The sequence below is a fragment of the Nomascus leucogenys genome, chromosome 19 (genome assembly GCF_006542625.1).
Source record: "Nomascus leucogenys isolate Asia chromosome 19, Asia_NLE_v1, whole genome shotgun sequence".
Taxonomy (NCBI): domain Eukaryota; kingdom Metazoa; phylum Chordata; class Mammalia; order Primates; family Hylobatidae; genus Nomascus; species Nomascus leucogenys.
The window spans coordinates 45,201,278-45,225,427 of record NC_044399.1 but is presented as its reverse complement, the minus strand read 5'-3'; positions in this window follow the sequence as shown (position 1 = coordinate 45,225,427).

Sequence of the window (24,150 nt, the reverse complement as noted above, 5' to 3'; positions counted from 1 at the left end):
GTAATGACCATGCAATGTTAATATTTCAGAAAACAAGAAAATGCACCATACTTTTTAGAAAAGTGACCCACCAAAATTATTTTAAGATTTATGTGTGGTAGGCTGATCATTCTCATGAAGGCATAACATTCTCTTAAAAGGTTTTAGAAGCCTCTGAACCTTTAACATGATAGATTCTCTTCAGTGTTTACTGAATAAATTAAAACAGTGTACATGCCAAGTTATGGGAAAATAGCATAAACAAAACCTCAGAAGTAGTGATTTCCCCACATTACTACTTATGAGCAATCTTTAATTGAACTCCTTCTATAATCTTGTGATTTTCAGATGTCATTTCTAATGAACAACACTAAAAAATAGTGTTATGCCTATTTTACAGATGAGGAAACCTAAACATTGAGAATTTATGTTAATTGCCCAAGTTCACACAACATGTAATTGCAGAGCTAGGATTCAAGTCCAGCCCTGTGTTATCTGAAAGCTTGGGTATTACCCCCAATTCCATAATTCTTCAAGAATTGTAAGTTTGTATATCAATAACTATTAATTTCGGAACCAGTTTGATATGATTGCTTTTCAATTTTAAACATTATGCATGCAGGTTTGAATTTGCAGCATCAGCTAATATTCCCGTCTTTACAAAAACCAGAAAGACAAAAATGTATGTCTTAAAATCTATTTCCTGTAACTAATAACTAGAATGATTACATCAGTTGAAAATAAAGGGTAATAAAGCTGGTAATATGTGTACTGTTTATAAATTCATTTGGGGAAAAACTAAAAGCACACACACAGACACAGAAACACACCAAGTACTGAAGTGGTCCCTTTGTATGATACTGACTCCCCTAACCCTCCATTTAGCATCATTGTCAATTTGATTGTCCACTGTCCAAGCAGCCAAAACTAGAATGGAGGAGAAAGTTGGTTTTTGCAGGCCCCAACTCCCATTTCAGCACCTTCAGCTATTTCTGGCACCCTTGGCTTCCCACTTATCTTCTACCTCTGAAGGCTTATGGTGCTTTCTGCACACTGTCTAATTTCCAATGAGTGATGAAGAAATGAGGACTTGATTCTGTCTCCCAGGAATATTTGCATACTATGGAGTATCCAAACATAAAATCTTTAGTGGCAATCATTTCCTTTAAGGCATCAATGTTGTAATGGTCAACCAAATTATTAATGATCTGACCCCCAAAATAATATTAAATGTGATTCCAATAAAGCTTTCCCCAAGGTATCATAAAGGTAGAAGGTTTTAGTAACAATAATAAAAGCAGCCCAGGAAAGCACTTAGAGAAATTCTGGTAATTCAACTCTCTTGAGGTAATTTATATTAATAACCATACATAAAATTCAAAAACAAATGTATAGTTATTCATATAATGCTTCTGAATTACATAAATGTGTGTGTGTGTGTGTGTGTGTGTGTGTAACAGTTTTAATAGCAAATAAGTTCTTAAACAACCTGTTTCAACCCAAACTCAATGTCGAATGGGATGTTTTCCTAAAGTCCTGAAACTGGCAATAGGGCCAAAATCTGAGAACTAAGAGGCACTAAATGTGTGATCCACATATTAAAGAGAACCAAAGACTGGAGCCAGACGGCTTCTCCAGGGATTACAAGAAGATCACAGAAATGGCTTTACTACTCCAAGCCTTCTACCCCTACCCACCTCACCAGCCACTGAGAATGGAGGCTGCAGAAAGGTGAAAACAGAAAGGAGATGTTACAATTCTTTTCTTCTATCCTATCCTCAGCCAATATCACCAGACTTGTAAGAAGGGAGACTGCAAGGGAGTCACTGTAAGGTAGAAGGAGACCATTTTTCCAATCAGTAGCAAGACTGTGACCAAGGAAGGGGATAGTGATCTACCCCTGCACCTACAGAGGAGAAAAGGGAACTGGGGAATGATGGCAAGCAGTGGGAGAGGGAGAGATGCCCAAAAGCAAACAATCTTCGTTTCCACCTTCTAGTGGGCTCAGGAGTGTGAGTTTCCCAGGGTTAAAGAGACAGCACGGAAGGTAGCTGGGCTGTAGCCATTTTGCTGATAGCACCCTAAAAAATGCTGCCACTGAGTGGAAACACACACACATGCCTGCACAAGCACACATATATACATATAAACACAGGTGCAAGAAGCCATGGAGTGAATGCCAGTGGATACAATTTACAGTCAAAGATTGTGTAGAAGAGACAGAATTGAAGTCATGTCTGGCAAGGTATAAAGTTGTGCAATAAAAAGGCCCCATATCTCCCCACAGCCCTTGCCCCCACCTGAGAACTTACACGTGTGCACTATGAAAGGGTCAACATGTGGATACCTGCTATGCAGACGGTGTAGACAGCTAGTCCTTGTTAGCCAGAGAAGCAGCAGTGAACCAAAGGAAGGAGACTACAATCTTGTAACTGTGGTCTCGTGTACGAAGAAACCCTCTTGCTCCTTCCTACCATAACACTCTGGGGAGCTACAGCCTAGCATGGAGGGGAGAGGAGGTGCAGAGCTCTGAATGAGATTTAAACTGGATAAAATACTTAGAAACTGGGAAGGGGTGGAGCCAAGATGGCCGAATAGGAACAGCTCCGGTCTACAACTCCCAGCATGAGCCACGCGGAAGACAGGTGATTTCTGCATTTCCATCTGAGGTACCGGGTTCATCTCACTAGGGAGTGCCAGACAGTGGGCGCAGGACATTGGGTGAAGTGCACCCTGTGAGAGCCGAAGCAGGGCAAGGCATTGCCTCACTCCTCACTCGGGAAGTGCAAGGGGTCAGGGAGTTCCCTTTCCTAGTCAAAGAAAGGGGTGACAGACGGCACCTGGAAAATCCGGTCACTACCACCCTAATACTGCACTTTTCCGATGGGCTTAAAAAACGGCACAACAGGAGATCCTATCCAGCATCTGGCTCAGAGGGTCCTACGCCCATGGAGTCTCGCTGATTGCTAGCACAGTAGTCAGAGATTAAACTGCAAGGCGGCAGCAAGGCTGGGGGAGGGGTGCCCACCATTGCCCAGGCTTGATGAGGTAAACAAAGCAGCCAGGAAGCTCAAACTGGGTGGAGCCCACCACAGCTCAAGGAGGCCTGCCTACATCTGTAGGCTCCACCTCTAAGGGCAGGGCACAGACAAACAAAAAGACAGCAGTAACCTCTGCAGACTTAAATGTCCCTGTCTGACAGCTTTGAAGAGAGTAGTGGTTCTCCCAGCACGCAGCTGGAGATCTGAGAATGGGCAGAGTGCCTCCTCAAGTGGGTCCCTGATCCCCGAGCAGCCTAACTGTGAGGCACCCCCCAGTAGGGGCAGACTGACACCTCACACGGCCGAGTACTCCACTGAGACAAAACTTTCAGAGGAATGATCAGGCAGCAGCACTCGCCATTCACGAAAAATCTGCTTCTCTGCAGCCACTGCTGCTGACACCCAGGCAAACAGGGTCTGGAGTGGGCCCCTAGCAAACTCCAACAGACCTGAAGCTGAGGGTCCTGTCTGGTAGAAGGAAAACTAACAAACAGAAAGGACATCCACACCAGAAACCCATCTGTACATCACCATCATCAAAGACCAAAAGTAGATAAAACCACAAAGATGGGGAAAAAACAGAGCAGGAAAACTGGAAACTCTCAAAAGCAGAGCGCCTCTCCTCCTCCAAAGGAATGCAGTTCCTCACCAGCAACAGAACAAAGCTGGATGGAGAATGACTTTGACGAGTTGAGAGAAGAAAGCTTCAGACGATCAAACTACTCCGAGCTATGGGAGGAAATTCAAACCAATGGCAAAGAAGTGAAAAGCTTTGAAAAAAAATTAGACGAATGGATAACTAGAATAACCAATGAAGAGAAGGGCTTAAAGGAGCTGATAGAGCTGAAAGCCAAGTTTCAAGAACTACGCAAAGACTGCAGAAGCCTCAGTAGCCGATACGATCAACTGGAAGAAAGGGTATCAGGGATGGAAGATGAAATGGATGAAATGAAGCGAGAAGGGAAGTTTAGAGAAAAAAGAATAGAAAGAAATGAACAAAGCCTCCAAGAAATTTGGGACTATGTGAAAAGACCAAATCTACGTCTGATTGGTGAACCTGAAAATGACGGGGAGAATGGAACCAAGTTGGAAAACACTCTGCAAGATATTATCCAGGAGAACTTCCCCAATCTAGCAAGGCAGGCCAACATTCAGATTCAGGAAATACAGAGAATGCCACAAAGCTACTCCTCGAGAAGAGCAACTCTAAGACACATAATTGTCAGATTCACAAAAGTGGAAATGAAGGAAAAAATGTTAAGGGTGGCCAGAGAGAAAGGTTGGGTTACCCACAAAGGGAAGCCCATGAGACTAACAGCTGATCTCTCAGCAGAAACTCTACAAGCCAGAAGAGAGTGGGGGCCGATATTCAACATTCTTAAAGAAAAGAATTTTCAACCCAGAATTTCATATCCAGCCAAACTAAGCTTCATAAGTGAAGGAGAAATAAAATACTTTACAGACAAGCAAATGCTGAGTGATTTTGTCACCACCAGGCCTGCCCTAAAAGAGCTCCTGAAGGAAGCACTAAACATGGAAAGGAACAACCGGTACCAGCCAGTGCAAAAACATGCCAAATTGTAAAGACCATCGAGGCTAGGAAGAAACTGCATCAACTAACAAGCAAAATAATCAGCTAACATCATAATGACAGGATCAAATTCACACATAACAATATTAACTTTAAATGTAAATGGGCTAAATGCTCCAACGAAAAGACACAGACTGGCAAACTGGATAAGGAGTCAAGACCCATCAGTGTGCCGTATTCAGGAAACACATCTCACGTGCAGAGACACACATAGATTCAAAATAAAGGGATGGAGGAAGATCTATCAAGCAAATGGAAAACAAAAAAAGGCAGGGGTTGCAATCCTAGTCTCTGATAAAATAGACTTTAAATCAACAAAGATCAAAAGAGACAAAGAAGGTCATTACATAATGGTAAAGGGATCAATTCAACAAGAGGAGATAACTATTCTAAATATATATGCACCCAACACAGGAGCACCCAGATTCATAAAGCAAGTCCTGAGGGACCTACAAAGGGACTTAAAATCCCACACAATAATAATGAGAGATTTTAACACCCCACTGTCAACATTAGACAGATCAACGAGACAGAAAGTTAACAAGGATATCCAGGAATTGAACTCAGCTCTGCACAAAGTGGACCTAACAGACATCTACAGAACTCTCCACCCCAAATCAACAGAATATAAATTTTTTTCAGCACCACACCACACCTATTCCAAAATTGCCAACATAGTTGGAAGTAAAGCTCTCCTCAGCAAATGGAAAAGAACAGAAATTATAACAAACTGTCTCTCAGACCACAGTGCAATCAAACTAGAACTCAGGATTAAGAAACTCACTCAAAACTGCTCAACTACATGGAAACTAAACAACCTGCTCCTGAATGACTACTGGGTACATAATGAAATGAAGTCAGAAATAAAGATGTTCTTTGAAACCAAGGAGAACAAAGAAACAACATACCAGAATCTCTGGGACACATTAAAAGCAGTGTGTAGAGGGAAATTTACAGCACTAAATGCCCACAAGAGAAAGCAGGAAAGATCCAAAATTGACACCCTAACATCACAATTAAAAGAACTAGAAAAGCAAGAGCAAACACATTCAAAAGCTAGCAGAAGGCAAGAAATAACTAAAATCAGAGCAGAACTGAAGGAAATAGAGACACATAAAACCCTTCAAAAAATTAATGAAACCAGGAGCTACTTTTTTGAAAAGATCAACAAAATTGATAGACTGCTAGCAAGACTAGTAAAGAAGAAAAGAGAGAAGAATCAAATAGATGTAACAAAAAATAAAAAAGGGGATATCACCACCGATCCCACGGAAATACAATCTACCATCAGAGAATACTACAAACACCTCTATGCGAATAAACTAGAAAATCTAGAAGAAATGGATAAATTCCTTGACAAATACACCCTCCCAAGACTAAACCAGGAAGAAGTTGAATCTCTGAATAGACCAATAACAGGCTCTGAAATTGTGGCAATAATCAATAGCTTACCAACCAAAAAGAGGCCAGGACCTGATGGATTCACAGCCAAATTCTACCAGAGGTACAAGGAGGAACTGGTACCATTCCTTCTGAAACTATTTCAATCAATACAAAAAGAGGGAATCCTCCCTAACACATTTTATGAGGCCAGCATCATCCTGGTACCAAAGCCTGGCAGAGACACAACCAAAAAAGAGAATTTCAGACCAATATCCTTGATGAACATTGATGCAAAAATCCTCAATAAAATACTGGCAAACCGAATCCAGCAGCACATCAAAAAGCTTATCCACCATGATCAAGTGGGCTTCATCCCTGGGATGCAAGGCTGGTTCAACATACGCAAATCAATAAATGTAATCCAGCATATAAACAGAACCAAAGACAAAAACCACATGATTATCTCAATAGAGGCAGAAAAGGCCTTTGACAATATTCACAATCCTTCATGTTAAAACTCTCAATAAATTAGGTATTGATGGGACATATCTCAAAATAATAAGAGCTATCTATGACAAACCCACAGCCAATATCATACTGAATGGGCAAAAACCGGAAGCATTCCCTTTGAAAACTGGCACAAGACAGGGATGCCCTCTCTCACCACTCCTATTGAACATAGTGTTGGAAGTTCTGGCCAGGGCAATTAGTCAGGAGAAGGAAATAAACGGTATTCAGTTAGGAAAAAAGGACGTCAAATTGTCCCTGTTTGCAGATGACTTGATTGTATATCTAGAAAACCCAATTGTCTCAGCCCAAAATCTCCTTAAGCTGATAAGCAACTTCAGCAAAGTCTCAGGATACAAAATCAATGTTCAAAAATCACAAGCATTCTTATACACCAATAACAGACCAACAGAGAGCCAAATCATGAGTGAACTCCCATTCACAATTACTTCAAAGAGAATAAAATACCTAGGAATCCAACTTACAATGGACGTGAATGACCTCTTCAAGGAGAACTACAAACCACTGCTCAGTGAAATAAAAGAGGATACAAACAAATGGAAGAACATTCCATGCTCATGGGTTAGAAGAATCAATGTCGTGAAAATGGCCATACTGCCCAAGGTAATTGATAGATTCAATGCCATCCCCATCAAGCTACCAATGACTTTCTTCACAGAATTGGAAAAAACTACTTTAAAGTTCATATGGAACCAAAAAAGAGCCCGCATTGCCAAGTCAATCCTAAGCCAAAAGTACAAAGCTGGAGGCATCACGCTACCTGACTTCAAACTATACTACAAGGCTATAGTAACCAAAACAGCATGGTACTGGTACCAAAACAGAGATATAGACCAATGGAACAGAACAGAGCCCTCAGAAATAATACCACACATCTACAACTATCTGATCTTTGAGAAACCTGACAAAAACAAGAAATGGGGAAAGGATTCCCTATTTAATAAATGGTGCTGGGAAAACTGGCTAGCCATATGTAGAAAGCTGAAACTGGATCCCTTCCTTACACTGTATACAAAAATTAATTCAAGATGGATTAATGACTTACATGTTAGACCTAAAACCATAAAAACCCTAGAAGGAAACCTAGGCATTACCATTCAGGACACAGGCATGGGCAAGGACTTCATGTCTAAAACACCAAAAGCAATGGCAACAAAAGCCAAAATTGACAAATGGGATCTAATTAAACTAAAGAGCTTCTGCACAGCAACAGAAACTACCATCAGAGTGAACAGGCAATCTACAAAATGGGAGAAAATTTTCGCAACCTACTCATCTGACAAAGGGCTAATATCCAGAATCTACAATGAACTCAAACAAATTTACAAGAAAAAAACAAACAACCCCATCAAAAAGTGGGCAAAGGACATGAACAGACACTTCTCAAAAGAAGACATTTATGCAGCCAAAAAACACATGCAAAAATGCTCATCATCACTGGCCATCAGAGAAATGCAAATCAAAACCACAATGAGATACCATCTCACACCAGTTAGAATGGCCATCATTCAAAAGTCAGGAAACAACAGGTGCTGGAGAGGATGTGGAGAAATAGGAACACTTTTACACTGTTGGTGGGACTGTAAACTAGTTCAACCATTGTGGAAGTCAGTGTGGCGATTCCTCAGGGATCTAGAACTAGAAATACCATTTGACCCAGCCATCCCATTACTGGGTATATACCCAAAGGACTATAAATCATGCTGCTATAAAGACACATGCACACATATGTTTATTGCGGCACTATTCACAATAGCAAAGACTTGGAACCAACCCAAATGTCCAACAACCATAGACTGGATTAAGAAAATGTGGCACATATACATCATGGAATACTATGCAGCCATAAAAAATGATGAGTCCTTTGTAGGGACATGGATGAAACTGGAAATCATCATTCTCAGTAAACTGTCGCAAGGACAAAATACCAAACACCACATGTTCTCACTCATAGGTGGGAATTGAACAATGAGAGCACATGGACACAGGAAGGGGAACATCACACTCCGGGGACTGTTGTGGGGTGGGGGGGGGGAGGGGGGAGGGATAGCATTAGGTGATACACCTAATGCTAAATGATGAGTTAATGGGTGCAGCACACCAAGATGGCACATGGATACATATGTAACAAACCTGCACATTGTGCACATGTACCCTAAAACTTAAAGTACAATAAAAAAAAATACATATTTAGAAATTGAAAGTGACAAGGAAGTTACATGATATGCCCAAGTTCTATATTAAGGAACAGGAAAGGGATAGTCAGGTCATAGTTGATATGTGCTACATTTTATGGTGAGCTTGAGTAAATATATTACTTGCAACGAAATCTTTACTCTTTTAAAATCTTATAACTCGCTTATAAAAAATACCAAGTCATTTGTAAAAAAGGAAGAAGTGTCTAGTTGAAGAAAATAGCAGCCATCATCGTTTCATGTTTGTATTGGCAAAACACTGATGCTGTTCAATGTATCATTTATCCCGCTTTATTCTTAGTTGAACACTTTCATCACAGTGACAATCAAGAACACAATAATAATAAAACAATACTAAAGGCCCTATTACTTTTTTGTGGTTCAGCAGGGGCTCATTTTATACTTAACTATTCTTGAGGATTACTCTTCAATTTTTCTCAATTTGCAATCCTTAAGAAAACATTACTGGGATCTCTGTGACAGGAAGCTAAAGGGATTTGAGCCCTTGGTGGCTTAACAACTGAATTATGAATTAGATGGAGGACTAGTTCATTCACTCTCTTAAAGGACTATAACCTTTGTCTTTTCTATTTAAATAACTTTATGTCTGAAGACCAATTTGTTTATTTCAAAAATATTTAAAACTGTGCAAAACATAATTATGCAACAATACCTACTATGTGCCTAGTACTGTGCTAGGCACTGTGGGTATATAAAAAATAAAGTCAAACACACAAAAATAATGAACAAAACAAAACAATTATGCAATCTAGTGCTAAAAGTAACAGAAGAGATTTTATTAAGGATCATGCATCCAGGCATGCTTCATAGAGAAAATTTAGACTTGCTATGAGAATTAATGTTATCTTTAAGATAACATATACCTTGATAAATTATTTTTAAAACTAACCTTGGTATATTATATATTTCTGCTGATTGTATTTCACCTGATCTCAACATCCTTATCAATCCTTTAAAATGCAAAGAATGGAGATCCAGCTTACACAATGGGTTGAGAATTTTATGAGGTCATTTCTACTGGAGAAAAATTATCTGGGACTCCAAATCATGGCATTTAATTATTTTATTTACTAGCTAAGTTCAACCAAGAAAAGCATTTTATTACACAATGCATTTCAACATCAGTAAGGCTCTAGGTTTGTATTCCAAAGTAGACACTGTAACCAATGAAACAGGGAAGTAGTTACAGCTCTAGTCCTAAAGTTATTTTTATTGATTAAATATATCAGGACAGATTACTACTGACTAACAATTTGTAATATTAAGAAGTCTTTAAGTGGGCATGTCAGTTCAATATATTCTGACTTTTGTTGCAAGTTGATTATTGCTCATGATATAGTAAAGCTTCATGAATTGGCTATTTCTTTTATATTTATTATGGGTAAAAGGTCTTTTACTAAAATGTGCTTAGTCATAAACGATGCATATTATCTCATGTGTTTTTGAAATTTATACAAATGTTATTGTGCTAAGTATCCTTTTGCAACTTGATTTTGCACCCCACATCATGGTTTTGGGATACACACTGTCTTTTGGGAAAGGAGAGATAAAAAGAAAGAAGAGGGATGGGGCTTTAGCTGTATTTGTAATATGTATTTAAGAAAGGAGGTGGGAAGACAGGAAGAAGAGGGGAAGGGCAGTGGAGAGACACAGAAAGAGAGATTTAAAGCAAATATGGCCAAGTAATAATTCTTCAAATTGAGTGGGGAATGTATACATATCAGTTATATATTTTAAAACATTCTATATGTTCAAAATATCTCAATCCAATATTAGCATATCCTTTAAGTAATGTCACATGTCACAGAAAATGTTTTAAATGCATTCTCAAACCCATATGAGGAAATAGTGTTCAAGTATGCCAGAATATTTAAGACAGGTCTCCTAAAGCTTTGTAATAGTTGATCTTTATTATCCAAGTACTTATCAAGTTCAAGGTATTGAACTTGAAGACAATAAAACTCTACCCTTTAAAAAGTGCTTCTGGGCTGGGCGCGGTGGGTGGCTCACGCCTGTAATCCCAGCACTTTGGGAGGCCAAGAAGGTGGATCACGAGGTCAGGAGATGGAGACCATCCTGGCTAACACAGCGAAATCCCATCTCTACTAAAATTACAAAAAATTAGCTGGGTGTGATGGCGGGCACCTGTAGTCCCAGCTACTTGGGCGGCTGAGCCAGGAGAATGGCGTGAACCTGGGAGGTGGAGCTTACAGTGAGCGGAGATCGAACCACTGCACTACAGCCTGGGCGACAGAGTGAGACTCCGTCTCAAAAAAAAAAAAAAAAAAAAAAATGTGCTTCTGGAGATTTCCTCATTAACAGACTTAGGTGGACCACAGTAAGTTAGAACACCCCAGTCTTTTCCACATATTTAATTTGATGGTCCCTGTGAAAATAAAATCCAACAACATCCTAAGTGGAATGACAAGCTTTTCTAAAGTAGAATGCCCCAGGCTAAAGCTTTGGAATATTTTCTAGGACTTTTTACAAGGACAATGACCAATAATTGCTATTTATGTCTGTTACTGATGAACAGATTAGACATCTGGATACATCTTAATGAACTGAAAGGCATAATTGGATTAGTCCCTTGGCGACCAAGTAAAGTATGGTTCCCCATGGCTCCAAACCATGAGAACAACAAAAGTAACACGGAAAAGAAGAGCTCACTTTTCCTACAGACTGAGCCTCCATTGCTGCCAAAGCTTCTGGAGCCCACAGGCCACCACTACTACAAGCCATGGCCACACAACAGCCTTACTTCAGATTCAATGTACTGCGTTCTTTGTTCATAAGGATTAAAAATGTCTAAACCTAATTTGTTGGCAGACTCTTGTTTTGAGTTCATTACTGTCCTGCAAATGTCCCTTTGCTGTCTCTCTAACAATTACAGGCTCCTCTGAACATCTTATGCCAATTTCTAGTTTGACCTCAGGGCAGCAGTCAAGGGGAAGCATTTCCAGTGCTTTTCCGTCTGTATAACTCCAAGGCAGCCACGGTTTGACGTAGAGGCAGGCTCTGTACTTCTTTCTCTCTATCATCTTCACTATCCTCATGCACAAGTGTGTCAGAATTTCTATAGGGCTTGGAATAATTCAGGATAATAACAAGTTAAGGAGGAACTTCAATATTAAATATGACAAGTATTGTTTGTCATCTGGCAGGAGGTAGAAAGAAGGATCCAAGCAGTTAAAATTATCTCAAGCAATTCCTTTATGGAGGACATCTCTTGTTTTAGGTGAGCACTTTCCTATCAGGCCTTAGACTCCCTGAATCTTCTAACCTTCCCCAGGAAAATTCCCATTCTTTTTCTAAATCCAGAGAGATTAATCTCTCTTCAGGATCCACCTATCCTTCTCCCTGCAGTACATTTCTGCAGTGGAAGGGGGTCCACCAGTGATACCTATTAACAAGCACCCAAAGTGTCTAATGCCAGTATGCCTAGAATCACACACACACACACACACACACACACACACACACATACACACACAGAAAGAGACAGGAAGAGAGAAAACTGAGAAGCATTCTGAAAATCAATATTGTCTAAAGCCATAAAGAAGATGAAAAATTCCTATAACTACTTAATAATTTGTGGTATTCTTCTCCCACAAAATAGCCATCATTATATTTCTTGTTTATCATCACTCAAATTGTGCCTAAATAAGAGAGGTGCTCTTACCAATCCATATACCTCATTACAACTGATCTCTGAGCTACACAAAGTTGGAGGAGTTTTCAGAAATGCTTAGTGAAGGACCTGACATTCTCCTCAGGAAAGGAAAAGTATTACATTTCTGGTAGAAAATGATTATGTATAAACTCTGGATAAAGATACTATCTAGACACATTTTTTTATCTTAATGTCATCACCATAAGAAAAGATTATATCCAAAGCTTTAACTATGAGATATGTATTACTCATTATATCCATAAGGTATTCAGCATTTTGATATAAGATTTGCAGACAACTGAGAAAAGAAAAACAAAATATCTCTTCCTGAGGCATCTTAAGATTATTTTCTATTACTTTGTCAGAACTGGATGTTATCAGGCTTCTATCACTGTATTCCTCCTTTGGAACAATAAGAGTAACGTGATGCAAAGATTAGGTATATGTCACACACACAAAAAAAAACTGGACTTGAATGTGGTTGACTAATATGGATCAGAAGAGTGGAAATCAGGCACCGGTGGCCAACATGGCAAAAAAAAAAAAAAAATGCCCTTCCAGGTGTATAACTCATCATCTTTACAACAGTTAAAAAGAAAACTGATCACCAGGCACAGGAAAATCAATGATGGATCAATGCCTATAAGAAGCCAGACCAGGCCTGACAATCTCTCCTCCACCTCACACACCACCATCTTCTATCTAAAGCCTAAAGCCAGTGTCTGCATTTGCTCTCCATCTTTACCGAAAAGCATCACACCTGGGATTCTCCTCTCTCACACACACCATCAAATTTACACTCTCTACTAGATTACTGGGTTATTCCCCTTAAAAACTTAGCAATATCATACTACATACTGTTATTTCTCATATCCCAAAATACATTTGCTTGACTCCACTTCCCCTGTCCACTCTTGACTCATTTGCAGCAAACTCCTCTAAAGAATCTCCTTCCTCTTCCAGTTCTCTCCTCCCACTCCACCTAAGTATTTCAGAATTTTACCTTTCAGCATTCCACCTAAGTATTTCAGTCACAGTCACCAATGCCCTCCATGCTTATGCCAGTTATTAAGCTAGTGTCTCTTTTTTCCACATCCATCCATGCCTTCTATATTCTGCTTCTGTGATGCCAGGGCTAGAACACTGAAAAGCATATTTTCTGTTTACCAGCTATTCCCTGTCAGCCTCTGCTAGTAGGGGCACCAGAGGAAAGCTGTAAGGCTGTAAGGCTGTAAGGCTGTGGGAGGAAGAATAGACTTGCTCCTTCATATCCTGCCAGCAGTGCCAACAAAAGCTGTCTGCCCTGGCAGCAGGCAGTTGGTTCCAGATTTTACGATTATTACACTCTCCAGACCAGCCTCATCATATCCCCTCAGAGGTGTCTGCACCAGGAAGAAGTCAGCACTTCCTCCTGTGAGGCCCATGCCCCAGCTCGAAAAGGTTCTTCCTGCAAACTTCGAGGTTCTGACACCAAAATCTTCCCTTTGTCTCCCCACCCTATGGAAGGCAGATGCTTCCTAAAGTTACTGCCTCTGTGAAGCTGAAGTTTTCCCTTTTTACCTTTGTACATCCCCTGTAGCTTTTTAGCCCATTCCCTATGTTATTTCTGTCAAACAACTGATGCCCTTTCTTTTTTTAAGCTTTATTGAAGTATAACTGACAAAACTATATATACTAAAGATGTACAATGTGATTATTAGATATACATAAATACATTGTGAAATTGTTGTTGAAACAGCAGGGGTTCCGTCTAGGTCCTGCTGCTCACTGCACAGAAAGCCAATGACTGAGACAGGGAGTATTGCCAAGAAAGATGACTTTAATCAGGTGCTGCAGCCAAGGAGATAGGAGATCAGTCTGAAATCTGTCTCTCTGACCAATTAAAACTAGAGGTTTATATTGCAGGCAAGAAATGTAACAATGTGTAAAGAAAAAAAAAAACCAGGAACCAGGGAAAAGCAATCATGATAACTGAGGGGTTTGGCATCTCATTGCCTGGCTGTGGTAATCTGGTGAGCTTCAGTTCTTTGACACTTTTTTTGAGAGGCCTAAAGGTCTTTTCCTGAGGAAGGAATTCAGACAAAACAAATTTCAAGAATTAAGACCAGAGGGGCCAATTTCTATATTTATTCAAAAAAAACTATCTGTGGGACTATTGGGTTGGTTTCAAATGATTACCACAATCAAGTTAATTAACACATCCATCACATCACATAGTTACCATTTTGTGTGTGTATGTGTGTGTGTGTGTGTGTTGAAGACACTGAAGGTCTACTTTCTTAGCAAATTTCAAGTATACAATACAATGTTATTAACTGTAATGGCCACACTATGCATTAGCTCCTCAGAGCTTATTCATCTTGCAATTGAAAGTTTATACCCTTTGACCAATATCTTCCTAGTTCCTCTACTCCCCAGCTCCTGGAAACCACCTTTCTAATCTCTGTTCCTATGAGTTTAACTTTTTTAGATTCCATATATAAATTAGATCATGCAGTATTTGTATTTCTGCGTCTGGCTTGTTTTACTTAGCATAATCTCCTCCAAGCTTATCCATGCTGTTGTAAATGTCACAATGTCTTTCTTTTTATGGCTGAATAATATTCTATTGCATGTATACCATATTTTCTTTATCCATTAATCTACTGACATACACTAAAACGATCATTTCTATGTCTTGGCCATTATGAATAATCGCTGCAATGTATGTGGGGGTGCAGATATCTCTTCAAGATACTTATTTCCTTTCCTTTAGATATATACACAGAAATGGGATTCCTGTGTCATATGGTAGCTCTGTTTTTAATCTTTTAAGGGATCTCCACACTGTTTTTTATAATGGCTGTACCAATTCACATTACCACCAAGTGTACAAAGGCTCCCTTTTCTTCATACCCTTGCCAACACTTGTTATCTCTTATCTTTTTGATGGTAGCTGTTGTAAAATATATGAGGTAATATCTCATTGTGGTTTTGATTTGCATTTCCCTGATGATTAGTGATATTGATCACCTATTAATAATACCTGCTGGCCATTTTTTCCTGCTTTCCAGACTTGACCTTGTTTGATATAATGCTGCTAAATCCGTGAGTCAGTTTTCTGTCATCATCTACTCTAGACCTTCAAATAGCAGTAGATACACAGTTAATCACTCTTCCTTAACTCTTCATCAGTTGACTCCAGGACACTACAATCTCGGTTTCCCACCTATCTTACCAATCTCTGTTTCTCAGATCCCTGTGCTAATTTATCCTATTTTATCCGACGCTATAGATCCTCAGTGCTCAGTTCCTGGTCCTCCTCTCTCTAGCTCATTATCGTGATTTCATATAGGTCCATGCCTTAAAAAGCCAACTATGACTCCCAAATTTATATTTTTAGTCAGATTCTCTCCAATTCCAAATGTATACATCAAATTTCCACTTGACATCTACAATTTTATATATGTAAGACATACAAAACTGAAATCCTGATCTTCCTTTACCCCAAAGTCTTGACCACCCGCAACCATCCCCATCTTAGTGAAAACTCCATTAAACCAACTGCTCTAGCTATAAGCTTGTCATTTTCCTTGGCATTTCTCTCTGATTCCACATTCAGTCCTGTTGCCACTACCTTCAACATATACCCAGAATCTGACCACTTTGCACTGTTTTCCTGCCCTGATCTAGTCTGAACCACTATCATCTGTCACCTGAATTATTGCAATAGTCTCCTTGCTGTTCTCTCCGCTTCTGCCCTCAGCTAAGTAGCAAGAATAATCCCTTCAACCACAAACTAGATCATTTCACTCTTCTGCTTAAAACCCTCCAATAGCTACCCAGTTCACTCACAGTAAAGGCTGCAGTTTTAACAGTGGCTTATGATCTGGCCCCACTTTCATCCCATACTTCTACCTCCTAATATTCCCCACCCCAGCCATTTCCGCACCCCAATCCAATGGTCCACTGGCTGTTTCTCAAACACTTCATGTGTGCTCTCACCTAGGGCCTTTGCTCTAGCTGATCCTTCTTCTAGATGCTCTTCCCCAGGGTTGCCTAAGTCCCTACCCCCCTTTCAGACTTTATTCAAATCTTGCTTTTTCAGTGATCACCCAATTAATATTACAAACTGCCTACCCTCCACTCTACCTCTTACTCTTGGAACACTTTTAATTTCTTTTACCATGTTCTTTTTTTTTTTTTTTTAATATCATCACTGCCTACCCCCACTAAGTAAGCTCCATAAAGACAGGAAATCCTGTATAATTTGCTCACTAATGTACCTGAAGCACAAAAACAGTGCCTGGCTCAGAATAAGCACTGAAGGAAAAAAACGTTGAATAAAAGAAGGAATTGATAGCCACCAGGCTGATCAATCTAGTACCTTGGACTACCAAAGAAAAGAAAAATAGACTCTAAAAGGAGCCTCCCCCATATTTTTCTCACCTTTTCAGAAACATCTCTAATTGAAGGAAGAGAAGAAAATAGGGTAACTACACAATTTTATTATTCCAACTATTGAAACCAAATATAGCAATTAATCATCTCTCTTCAGTGCTTGTAGATTCATTGTGGAAATCTGATTTCCAGCTCATTTGATGAGCTTAGACATTTTAGCAAACCACCTTAGGTGGTGGCAGGACAGGTCAGAACAGGAGATAAAAATTTGGAGCTGGGCACAGTGGCTCATGCCTGTAATCCCCCTACTTTTAGAGGCCAAGGCAGGCGGATCTCTTGAGAACAGGAGTTTGAGACTAGCCTGGCCAACATGGCAAAACCCTGTCTCTACTAAAAATACAAAAATTAGCAGGGTATGGTGGCACATGCCTGTAATCCCAGCTACTGAGGAAGGCTGAAGCATAAGAATTTTTGAACCTAGGAGATGAAGGTTGCAGTGAGCTGAGATCGCACTACTGCACTCCAGCCTGGGCAACAGAGTGAGACTCCACCCCCCACCCCAAAAAAAAAGAAAAAGAAAAAAGAAGATAGAAATTTGGTTTGGATGGGTCAGGTGTAGAAAGAATGCTATGACAAACTTTTCATGGGGAAAACAGAATGTAGAGTTAGAAATCTTGTCGGTGACTTGGTACCATGAGAGATACGATGAGGGAAGAACAGGCTATATTTAGTTACTAGAGTATTTGAAATTAGACATGAACTCAGGAAAGTCACATAATCTCCCAAGACCCCTGTTTCAACACCAAGAAAATTTAAACATTAGACTAGAAAGTCTGTAAGGCTTCTTATAGCTCTGTAAGAACTACGATTGGGCTCCATGAGGCCAGTGGAAGAATGATAATACTGAACAAGTGAATTACCAATCCATGCCACAGGTCAGTTCCTAGAATACAAACTGAGTGGATTTGAGCACGCGTGGGGTAATAACGGAGGCTTTGTGGATCAACATCTATGAAAGGGAAATGGCAGGACTGGAAAAAAGGAGAAGTTAAGCTGTGATGCAGGACTTGTGAAGGCTCAGCCATCCTCTTGGAGAACCATGAATATAGAATGACCCTTCAAAACTGTCTTGAATTGGAGCAAAAAGGCTAGGGGTTTATATCCCCCTGACAGTCAGTCATTAGATGTGGTTCTACCGGGAAGGAGGTGTGATCTTGGGTAAGGCAGGTCTCTTCCCCTGATGCAATCTTCATAGAAGGCTGATGGGTAAGGAGTGTCTGCCACAGCACTAACAGCAAGTGAAGGGGGTCAGGGTGGTGTCTCAGTAGCCACCACGGGCCACTTGTGGACCTGCTAACCAGAGTTCAAATTGGCCTCAAGTTCTGAAACAGTGTCCAACTTATCAGTCATGGTTAAATGACATCAGCTCTGATGATTACAGGCACAAAGGACAAGAAGCTAGACATGTTATTAAATTTTCAAAAAAAAATCCATTTTCCAAGCTCTAAAATATATTAACATTAAAATAGGTATGGGATATATTGTTATGTTATCTCTTAAGGTGGTTACTTGAGGTAAGAAGTTGTCATAATGCACTGTGGTTTCTTCCACTCTGCATTAATCAAAGTCACCAGTGATCTCATTCTGAGCACTATTGCAGACGTTGTTGCCCAGCCACAACAATATCTACAAATGCAAATATAAATCTAAAGCCTTGATTACAGCTGAAATCATTTAAATGTAATCTACATCTATACACTCCATGGCAAAATCATTAGGGCATTACCCTAACTCATGTATGCTCACTCAGAAAATATTTTTTAACCATGTGGTATATGCCAAGAACTGTTGCAGGCCCAGGGGCTATAAACAAACATAAATTTCATGGAGCTAAGTGGATTCCACTGGAGTCACACTAATAAGCCATGGTCATTTGTACACAGCCAGAGCAGTGGAGACCTGGATACAGGGTGAACTCTATGCAGAGGTGAAATTGAGAAAATTTATCATTTATCTTCTGGACTGTCATTATCCTGCCCACCTACCTCTGCACCAAAATACATACATACCCAAGACTCTTACGCTCTTCAGACAGAAGCTCCACGTACTGGATTCCAACTGTTTCCTCCACCTCTTTTCCATGACTCCTCCTTCATCAACATCCATAAGTTACCTCAGATCATCACTTCCAGGAAAGACCCAATAAATTCATTGTCACCTAAGGCCTAAGAACTAACTGAAGCTTAATTTTGTTATCCCTCCTCAGAGACCATTGTTCCAACATGCAACACGAATGGGAGAATTTCAGGCACCAGTGACATGCTAATGAGAAAGAAATCTTTGTATCCCCAAATCTTACTAAATAGAGAATTCCTGCTCAGTCCAGGCAGAAAAATAATCCTGTCTGGTTCTCCAGAAAAATCATTTTGATAAGATATGACTTGATAGCTTGACTAAAGATTAATATCTGGGGCTGGGCTCAGTGGCTCACACCTGTAATCCCAGCACTTTGGGAAGCTGAGGTGGGTGGATCATGAGGTCAGGAGTTCGAGACCAGCCTAGCAAATATGATGAAAACCTGTCTCTACTAAAAATACAAAAATTAGCTGGGCATGGTGGTGGGCACCTGTAATCTCAGCTACTCAGGAGGCTGAGGCAGGAGAATTGCTTGAACCTGAGAGGCAGAGGTTACGGTGAGCTGAGATTACTCCATGGCACTCCAGCCTGGGCCACAGAGTGAGACTCTGTCTCAAAATAATAATAATAATAATAATAATAATATCTGGAAATTTGTAAAACTCTCAGAAGATTTATGTAGATTTGCTGTCTCTACTCTCTCAGATGTCCACCAGTTTGCAATCCGGTGCTGTTTTCGGCTTTTATGATAACTGCTGCATTGAAACTATTCTCATCAAAGTTACCCAATTCTTTATTGCTAAATCATTGGAGAATTTTCTGACTTCAGATTGACTTCTCTGTAACTCTTGACACTTTTGACCATTTTTTTCTTAAAACTCAGTGGCTTTCCTCATGTTTCTCCTACTTCTCTATTTCATCCTTCTCAGTATCCTTGTGGAATCTTCTCCTCTAGCCATCCCTTAAATGCCAGAGTTTTCTTCAGCTCTCATTTTACTCTAAAACCTCTCCTAGTATAAACTTAACCATTTCCTTTACTTTAACTATTATATGCGTATATATGCCAATAGTTCTCAAGTCTGTATTTCCCAGCCTAATCTCTTAGCTTCCCGTCCATATTTCCAACACCCTGCTGAACATTTCCACTATGATGTTCCACAGAGATCTCAAACTTAGCACACACAAAATTCTTCTCCTCTTCTATGTTGTTCCCAAGAAAATCAGCCCCCTTCTTGAGATCTCAATTTCAAGAAATGGAATTTCTACCCAGCAAATTGCCCAGGCCAAAAACATAAGAGTGTAATGATACTTTTCTTTCTGATAGCCTCCTAGGCTAATCAGACACCAAACCCTACTGATTGTAGTTCCTTAGTATCTTTCCAAGCATCCGCTCATTTCTACGCTACTTCTTTTTCAATGCTACTTCTTTCACATCATTCATCTTCCTAGATTATTTTGTAAAATAGCAACATATTATCGTGGTTTAGAGCACGGATTCTGGAGCCAGACTGAACGCAAATCCCAGCTCTGCCTCTCCTTGACTTATGATCTTGGGCAACTACTTAATCTCTCTGTATCTTATCTATAAATCAAGATAATAAAAGGAAACAGCACCCCACCTCATAAGATTGCTGTGAGGATGAAATGGATTAACATATGTAAAGTGCTTGGGAGTATGCCTGGCTTATAGTGAGCACTCAGGAAGTGTGAACTGTTTATTAGCAGGAAGCAGCCACCTAGCTGGTTTCCCTTCCTCCAGCCTCACTCCTTCCCAATCTGTTCCCTAGTTGGCAGCGAAAGTGAACTTTCTAAAATAAAACTCAGATCATGTCACTCCCTGGCTTTAAATGTTCTGTGTCTCACTCACTCATACACCATTCCCAAGCTCTTCAAGGCTGATGGTTCCCCTATGAGTTTCTACATCTTTTGCATACCCATATTATAGCACTTATCAGACTGAATTTTATTTGTCTGTTTACTTATTGATCTGTCCTGTAAGACTTTATAAAACTCAAGGTTTTCTTTTTATTATTGGGTCTACTTATCTATATTGCCCAGCACACAATAGGTATTCAATAAAAACTCAATGGATGAATGAATGCAGTCTGTCACCTACTTTGAATCTCAACTAAGAAAAAGATGCAAAAAACTTGTACTCTTCATGTGTAGTCAACCAACTGAAACCCAGAAACTATGGATAACAAAGCTTTTTGCATTAAAATCACCCACTAACTACATCAGCATTTTCTCTAGGTTTAGAGGATTTGTGTGGGGAATACTTACGAAAGTTCCACTCTGTCATATATTATCTCAGGAATACATAATTAGAGCTAAAACTTGTCTGGATTTCTAATTAAAAATACTGATTTTTTCTTGTTGTTAAATTGATTTGGGATTTTTCTGTTAAATGTGGAGCCGAAAGGGGCGAAATCTTGATGTGAATCTTGAAACTTAAATATCCCTTCATTTCTCCCAACAAAAGTAATAGTCAATACAGTAAAAAGAAGATGACTTACAAAACCAAGGTTATTCCCCTGTTCAAATATCTGGGCAGAAAATGGAATACATTTTTCCCTACTTAGGCAGCCCAAAATCATTTTGAATTGAGAGTAAGAAGGTATGACTTTAACTTTCTGGGCAAACTAACCAAATTTAAGGTAAAGGATATAAAAATTGATTCCTCGACAAATTATCCAAAATATTAATACCTGTAAAGGAAAAGGGCAGGACATGCCTCTGAGATGCACCAGGACATCAAATATATATAGGGCCCAGGAAAGAGTCCACATGGTCAGCAAGTATATTTTGAGCTTGAGTAGCAGATTATATATAGAGAGAGGGGGAGACATGATTTCAGCTTTTGAAATGCTCTCCCATTAATGATAATAATAGCAATAATAATAATAGCTAACCTTAAATAGGGTTGACAATGTCCTAGGCAGGCCCTGTTCCAACTCTGACACATTAACTCATTTAATCTTAACAGGAAATCCATGCAATAGGGGTTTATACCAACTATTCCATTATAGTTGGGGGAACTCAGGCATGAAGAGTATAGTAACTTGCCCAAGGTTTCAGTTTGTGAGTGGCTAAGCTGACACTGAACTCAGGCTCACTCTGTATAACACCATGCAAAATAGCCTCTCACTAAGCAATTTTGAGTCTCTTGACTAACATTCCCTTCAACAAATTGCATAGATCTCCTATTACATGGAGATGTCATGAATAGGGTAACAGAGACATCATAATGGAGAAGATGACAAAATAACAAGTAATAACACAAAAGGGTCAGGAGTGTTTTGACATGAAAAGTTTGAGGAGCTGGAGGAGCACAGCAGGGCCTCATCTGGTCCAGTAATATGGAAAGCCTTCTCACAGAAAGGAAGATGAAGGTGAACCCAGAAAGATGAGTAGGAATTTTTCTGTTAAAAAGGGAGAAGATGAATTCATATGTGTGTGAGAAACTAGAAGAAATCTTCCAAAGCAAGCTTGTCCAACCCGTGGGCTGTGAGCTGCATGTGGCCTAGGATGGCTTTGAATGAGGCCCAAATAAATTCATAAACTTTCTTAAAACATTATGAGATTTATGCACTGACTCTTTTTTTATTAGTTCATCAGCTATCGTTAGTGTTAGTGTATTTTACATGTGGCTTATGACAATTCTTCCAATGTGGCCCAGGAAAGCCAAAAGATTGGACACCCCTGTAAAAGCTGGAGCAGAGAGAACAAAGTAAATAACAGATGAGGCTGTTGACAGACTTGGCCATATTAAAGCACTTGAGCATGGTGGGAAAGGCAACGAAAAGCCACTGGAGAGTTTTCTGCAAAGGAAATCTTCTAATTGCTGCAGTATGGTGATTGTATTGGAGAACGGCAAGAGATTAAATAGGAAGGAAACTATTTCAGTATTCTATGCATGAGTGCTAGTGTGCAATGGTGGGGATGGAGAGAACGGGATATATCTGAGAAACCTTTAAGAGATAGGTTTCACAGGACTTAGCAATGTATTGGGTGTGATGGATAAGAAAGAGAAACCAAGGGTGACATTCAAGAGGCAGCATAAAGAGGGCAATGGAGTATCCAAGACAATGAGACTTTGCCATCAGCATCTGATGGAAAATGACAAATGAAAATATTAAATGTGCTAATGTTTTGCAGCCAATACACAATCAAGTCAATGCAGAAGAGAACAGATTGGTAGAGCTATCAGGAAAATATTAACATTTGAGACGTAGAACATTAAAAGATTAAAAACAGAGAAACAACTGCTGAAATTGTGAGTATATGCACACAGGAAGTATCTAAACATTTCTCAGTATTCAGAGAGGGTAGCACAGAAAAGCAGAAATTCTGTTACTTAAATGCAGAATGTGAATAAGAGCCATACTAATGAGTCTTACAGAGGCATCTCTTTTAGCATAACAATGTTTTTAAACATGGAATAGGGAGTTAGAATAAACGAGCAAGGATCAGCAACTAATCAGAAAAGAATGAGGTCATCCACCCCTTTACAATTCTGAAAATGAAGAATCAGGATCTATCAGTGACATCATCAAAATGAGCATTATAAAGAATCTACCTTTTAAAGGAAATGAATTCAGGATAGAAGATGGTCAAGTTTTTTTCCTATAATTCACTATTACCCTTAAGAAGCTGATTTTCTGGAATTTTTCAAGAGAGGCTCTAAACAGCTTTTGTAGGAACTTTTACCTACTAAAATGTCAATTACTTAAAATTATTTTAAAGACGCTATTGAACTCACTGATGAATATTAAGAGTATATTCACATGTAAATGTCTTTAAAAAAAATTTTTAAACAGAGTTTCTATCTCTCTATCACCCAGGCTGGAGTGAAGTGGCAAGATCACAGCTCACTGTAACCTTGACCTCCCAGGCTCAAGTAGTCCTCCCACCTCAGCCTCTCAAAGTGCTGGGATTACAGGCATGAGCCACTGTGGCCAGCCAAAAATGTCTTAAATATCCTCTAGAGGTAGGACAAAGGTAGAAAAGCAGAGACCTATTAAGAGACCAAAATATTGTAAGCCTTTTCAATAGACAAAGTTGTGATTCTTGTGATTCTCATATAAGAGAAGCTGTATTACCTATAGAGATAATTGTCTATTAATATTGTATTCATTAAATATTTAATAACTCTTTCCCTATCTTTATTTTTCAAAGGCTTATGTTGCTGCCAATCAGAACTTCTGATGAGCCTGAATAAAC